Source organism: Coffea arabica, chromosome 5e (assembly GCF_036785885.1).
Source record: "Coffea arabica cultivar ET-39 chromosome 5e, Coffea Arabica ET-39 HiFi, whole genome shotgun sequence".
NCBI lineage: Eukaryota > Viridiplantae > Streptophyta > Magnoliopsida > Gentianales > Rubiaceae > Coffea > Coffea arabica.
In genome coordinates, this window is record NC_092318.1 from 26,606,756 (window position 1) to 26,613,560 (window position 6,805).

General features: G+C 34.5%; 1 pseudogene; it reads left to right on the forward strand.

The window, feature by feature from the left end:
- The first annotated feature begins 431 nt into the window (after positions 1–431).
- LOC113688546 (large ribosomal subunit protein uL23-like) lies at positions 432–1,109 on the forward strand (annotated as a pseudogene).
- The last annotated feature ends 5,696 nt before the right edge of the window (positions 1,110–6,805 follow it).

Consider the following 6,805-nt stretch of genomic DNA (forward strand, 5'->3'; position numbering starts at 1 on the left):
CGGAGTGCCCTCGGGGACGACCTCGGGGCTCCCCTGTCAGATCACCCTCTTGCTCGTTTTGCAGGCTTGGGACACGTTCTCCTCATCGGCACGCTGAGCTCATCAGGTCAGCTCGGTCCGGGGAATCTCAGCGCTTCTTCAACATAGTATCTTATCAATGATGTACAAATAAATGTCGTCACTAAAAGTGATATGTAATTGTCATTGGCATAGACTAATTACTGACGACTTTTGTTGTCACTAAACACTTTTTAATTCTATGACCACAGATTGTTATTAATGGAAAATTCTGATTCAATGATAATTCTTTATCACCATGAAAATTGAAAATTTTCCTACAACAATTATATCTTTAAATGGAAAAAAATGACAATGATTTATAATTAGCAAATGAATGCATCCATTGCATTACAAAATGTCAAAATATCATATAAGCATTCAAATATCATAATGAAGTTCAACAACACCCTATAGATAGTTTGATAAGTGGTATTTGGCCTAAATTTCACATATAACTCGAGGTAGCTTTACAAAACAAATCCAAGTCCCAAATTTCAACACAGAGCTGCTTCAGCAACACTCAGCTCCTCCCCTCAACACTCGGCTCCTCCCCTCAGGTAAAAGATTTGTAAGGCAGTTTCCAGCAATGGCTCCTAAAGCTGACACCACAAAAAAGCTTGATACAAAGGCTCAGGCAGCCAAGGTTGCCAAATTTGTCAAATCTGGGACAACTTTTAAGAAGAAAGCCAAGAAGATCCGGACCAAAGTTACCTTCCATCGTCCTAAGACATTGAAAAAGGACGGGAACCCGAAGTACCCACGCATCAGTGCTCCTCCTAGGAATAAGTTGGACCATTATCAGATTCTCAAATATCCTTTGACTACTGAATCTGCCATGTAAAAAGATTGAAGATAACAATACCATGGTATTCATAGTTGACATCCGTACTGATAAGAAGAAAATCAAAGATGCAGTGAAGAAGATGTACGACATACAGACCAAGAAAGTGAACACTTTGATCAGGCCTGATGGAACAAAGAAAGCATATGTTCGGTTGACTCCAAACTACGATGCTTTGAATGTGGCAAACAAGATTGGAATAATATAAACGAATTTAGTCATTGTTTTGTTCCGATCAAAGATACTGTCTTTGAAGTGTGACAATTTGCTAGGCTATTTTGTCGTGAAAAAAAATACCAAATTTCAACACAAGGGGGAATTTTTAACATCAGACAAAATTTCACTAAACCTTGCCATTTCCCAATTTCACTATATCTCTTGTAGTTCGGTTGCTTAGCAAAAATTTGCAATCCAATAAGAACCTCAATAATTAAAGCTGGACATTCAAAATCAGCCCCAAAGAAAATCAAAATCAGCCCCAAACTAATGCACCAAATTAGCTCAAGAAATAAGTACTGCTATTAAACTTCAGCCTCAAAGGAATAATATAACAAGTTGATAAGGCAACAAGCACTACTATAACAAGTACTGATATAAGTACTGCTATGAACAATATAACCAGTTGATAAGACGATAAACACAACACTAAAGGAAAAGCAACTTCAGTTCACTTGCTTAGCTAAAACATTCAAATAAACTAAACTAAACTAAACCAAAACAATCCAAACTAATGCACCACAGAGGATACAAGGTGTCAAGTATGATAACCAAAGTAATGTCGACCATGATATAAGGTGTCAAGTAGGACCAATGTGTACCAACATAACTAGAATGTTTCTTTGCCATTTAAAAGCAAATAACAACTTTCTTGTTCTAGATCTCTGAAATTACTTTTACTGTTTGTCATGGTGTATTAATTCCATAGAAAACTAGCACCCCTTAATATTGTATTCCAATCAAACTAGTGAGTTAGGCAAGTGGCGGGACATTGCAAAACATTCACAGTGAAATTTACTTCAAGAATGGCACCAAAAATGGGAACCATTCATGTGAAAAGAAAAGGTATTACCTCAAGGAATGCCTTCAAAACCCACATAAAAGTTAGTATTATTACTCCGTTAACAGAAAATCCAACCTACATCCAGCAAAAAGTTTGTGATTATACAGTATAAAATAATGCTATATGGAGAACAAACTACCATGTAAGACATGAAACTATCAATAATTAGCAATTAACTGTGGCAAGATGTACACTTCTCAATTTAGCATTATTCCAAGTAGAAGAGGCAAAGCCATATTAATTTGAAAAGGGACATATAGATAGCTGGGGGAGATGGAAAGCAGGTTTTATAGTGAATATTGGGCTAATAGATAATATGATAGCACTTAGCAGAGCTATGGGGAGTACTCAAAAGGATAAAAATGGCTTGGAACTCTGGAGAAAGAAGAGTGATTCTGGACATGAATTGCAAGGCAGCTTTGGAACTAATACAAGGAGCAGGACAGGACTCACCACTATACAATCTAATATGTCAGATCAGGAATGTTTTAAGCAGGGATCGGGAATCCTGGCTACAACATGTTTGGAGAAAGAAGTAAGTGTGCAGACTAGCTAGCTAAAAGTAGTGTCAACAAAGAATCTGGGATGCAGATCATAACAGAACCGCCACAGGAACTTAGTGAATTGCGTGGTGCAAATATTTTAGGGGCTGCGACCCTATGTTTTGTTTCTGTTTAAGAGGTTTGACCTCTCCCTTGTAAACTTGACAAAAAGAACATACTAGGCAGAGAAGTAAATGCGGTCAACACATTTGCAAGCAAAACATTTTGGCCAAAGCACCTTTGCCCTTGAAAAATAGTGAAACATGTGAAATTCAGCGCAAGTAAGGCTAACAAGTATATTCTGGAGAATCATGGACTCTCAAAACATACCATAAGAAGCTGTCCATGCTGTTCTAATAACATTCCTAGTTCATGAATTTTTACGGAGGAAGATCTTTTTTCACATCAAAACTAATTGATGAGTTTTGGTCCTCTTACCAAGCTCTTCCAAAGTGATACTAGTACAAGTCCTTAAGTAGACTTGAGATGCAGCCTTAGAACTCTATCACCAGATTTCTCAGTCACCAGATGCAACACCTTAGACTTGAGATGCAACCTTAGAGGTTTGTGTTCTAGAATGAATTTATAAGTTAGCAGAAAAAAAAACCTACAGTATCTCAACTTGCAGGACTACATCCATAGCTAATATACAACTTTTAAGGCAAAGTACAAGTGCAATGATTTGGAGCAACTTGTCGAGGTTTCTAAAAAAATAAATAAATGGAAACAAAGGAAATGAGAGTCGATTTGTGAGTGTGCACATTTACACAAAGATAGGGCACTTCCAACAGGAAAACATTAGGAAAGAGCTTGAAGTCTTGACAGACATATTTCAATCACCTCAATTCAAGAAACATTCAAGGCTGCTTTTGAACCAGACTAAGTGCATGGATCTAAACGAATTGAATTTTGAAGTGAAAAAAATGTTGCTTTTGAAAAGCATTCAAATCTGTAGAATTTACTCTTACTACCTTAGTTGTAATGCATTTAGCTCTACAAACAACACCACAATACAACCTTAATTGTAATGCATTTAGCTCTACAAACAACACCACAATGATGATTTGTAGACGCTTTAAGTAAAACTGAAAAGGGGACGCTTTGAACACATACCAGGAATTGCTGAAAAGGGGACGCTTTGCAGTTTAATGTGAAATTAAAACCAAAAAATAAAATAAACCAAGCCCTTGAAAATAGAATAACCAAGAATTTGATAAAATCTTAAAGAAACATACTATCTAAATTTTTTTAGAAAGAAAAATCCAACGGTTTAAAAGAATAATATAAAAAACCCAATAAAGAACAAAATCTTCAAAATAAGAACATGCTGCTAATGTTCAATTAGACTAGTAACAATAAAGTTTATAAAAAAGGGGGGGAGAATTTCCCTCAGTCACTGCCGGCTTGGTGTAGGTGTTCTTCTTGCGCTTCTTGGCGCCACCGTCGAGGTGGAGGGCTGACTCCTTCTGGATGTTGTAGTCGACTAGGGTGCGACTGTCCTCAAGCTGCTTTCCAGTGAAGATGAGGTGCTGCTGGTCCGGGGGATGCCCTTCTTGTCCTGGACAGAAAATTTTTTTTTTAAAAAAATTAGGGCAATAAAATTTGGGGAGAAATTGAAACAATTGATCATCTAAGTAGGGTAGAAAAGGTGATTGCAAATGATGGTGATTGTTAATTAGGGTAAGAAACTTTGGGGAAACTAGACAAATGATAGAGAAGAAGAGAATTTATCCAAAAATTGAATGTTGGGAACACAAAATCGGGTCAATAAAAATTGGGGGAAATTGATTACTAAGCAAGAAGAGAGAAACTTGCCTTTTTACAGCACATGCTCTGAGGAAACATATCAAAATCAGTAGCCCAATAAGGAGGAATGCTCGAGCATTAGTGAGAAAGAAATTGAGAGGGGTCGAAGTGAGAGAGAGACCGAGAGAGACAGTGAGAAGGCCAGCGAGTGAAAATGTGAGAATTAGAAGTGTATCAGACTGAGCCCAAAAGTGGTAGACTTGTACTCTTTCATTTTGAAATTTGCTTTTTAAAGAATGCCTCCACCAATTTTCAATTCCCGCTGTTTCTTTTTCATTTTGAACGAAAAATTTGATCCAATTTTTAGTTTTATCTTTTTATTTAGATTCTCAAAGAAAGGTTATTTTCTTTGTATTAAATTAAACATTTTAATTAAGTATACTAGATCGGGAATCTACTTTCATATTATTTTAAGAAATAATTCATTATTTTTAAACATGAAAAAAGAAAAATCTTAATTATGTGTTAAGAACTTTCTATCAGTTTCTAGAAAATTTTGTTAGTTTTGTCTAATAGTACTATATTTTTTAGATGTTTTATATTGAAGAATCATGAATGTAAACTTGCACGAAACTATAGTATACGTATTGATTTGTAAGAAAAATATGTATTCGTTTTGACTTTTAGCAAATCAACATTAAATTTGAAGGAATTGCAGTAATTAGTAGTCCTGATTTCATTAATTAACTTATATAACACAACTAATTCCGCTTTTCATCAAAATGAATTTGTACTTAATGAGTTTCAACATTCGACCTAATGAGTTTCAACATTCGACCAATTAGATGTCAAGGAGGCATTGACAGTACCCAAAATTAAGGTATTTGAATTTAGAGGCCTTGAGTTCTAATTGTAATAGTTTATATAGTTGTTCTAATTAAAAACTTACATTAATTTTTTTCAGTTAAAAACTTATTGAGTAACTATAACTAGTTTAACAAATTATCAAATTTTAAAAAAATTAAATTAATATTTAAGTAACTATGACTAGTTTAATAAATCATCAAATTTTAAAAAAAATTAAATTAATATTGAGGCTCACAATTAAATAAAGTCATAGTTAATAAATCATCAAATTTTAAAAAAAAATTAAATTAATATTGAGGCTCACAATTAAATAAATGCATTAGAGATGTTCAAGTTAGTGATGATACTTATGTTGTCACTAACTACATTATAGTTTTACTGACAAAAATTGGTCATCAATAAACATAAACAGTGACAACAATGAAAAGTTGTCAAAGAAAGTGGTAGAATTACTGACAACTTTTATCAAGTCATCACTATCGCAAAACTCGCGCCTTCCAAATCTCATGGCGCGAAGTAGTTTTGTGACGACAATTAAAGGTTGTCACTGAAAACTCAGTTGCTTTGAGTTAATTGTGACAACCTTCAAAGTAGTGACTAAACAACCTCATTTTGTGACGACTTTTTGTCGTCACAAAGAAATGTTGTCACTAATGACCTTTTTTCTTGGAGTGCCTCTTGCTTTCCTTTGTTTCTTGCATTGTTGAATTGATTTGGAAATGAATTGCTAGGTCCTCCTTTTCTAAATCTCCTTTTGTTGAGAATTCTCTTGAATCTTCTTGTGATGAGAGGAAGATCATTGTCATCAACATCCATATCTTCTGCATCCAAAGAAGCCGAGTCATCTTCATCTTGAGATGCTTTTAGAGCAATGCTCCTTCTTACATTTGCATCTTCTTCCTTTTGTACCTTAGTCTTAAGTTTCAACTCATAAGAGGTTAGAGAATTAATAAGAGATTCAATAGGCATAGAATTCAAATCTTTAGCCTCTTTAATGGCAGTCACCTTACTCTCCCAATCTTTACATAAAGCATTCAAGATTTTTCTGTTTTTCTCTCCTAAGGAGTATTTCTTTTCCAAAACTTCTAAATCCTTAATGAAATCATTGAATCTACAATACATTTTGTCAATATTTTTATAAGATTCCATCTAAAACGATTCATATTTGGCAACTAAAATAGATTTCTTTTGTTCTCTCACATTCTCACTCCCTTCATGAATTTCTCTCAGTTTGTCCCAAATCTCTTTAGCAGATTTACAACCTTTGACCCTAATGGATTCATTTGAGTCTAAAGCACTATATAACACATTCATAGCTTTGGCATTTAAGATGAGGTGAGCTCTATAATCAGCAGTCAGTTCAATTCTTGTTTTTGGTCTTGGTCTATGAGTAATTTCATCAATTATAGAGGCATCATATGGACCTTCAATAACAATAAATCACAAATCAATATCAATCGATTGCAAAAAGATAATCATTCTTTCCTTCCAACTCACATAATTTGACCCATTGAACATTGGAGGTCTGGTGATAGATTGTCCTTCAAAAAATATGACATTGTTAGTTGTCATATTTACTCCTAAGCCGCTTGAATTTAATCTCTAGGAGACCAAGCTCTGATACCAATTGTTAGGATCGAAGACAACGTAAGAGGAGGGTGAATTAGGTTATTTAAAAACTAATCAAGT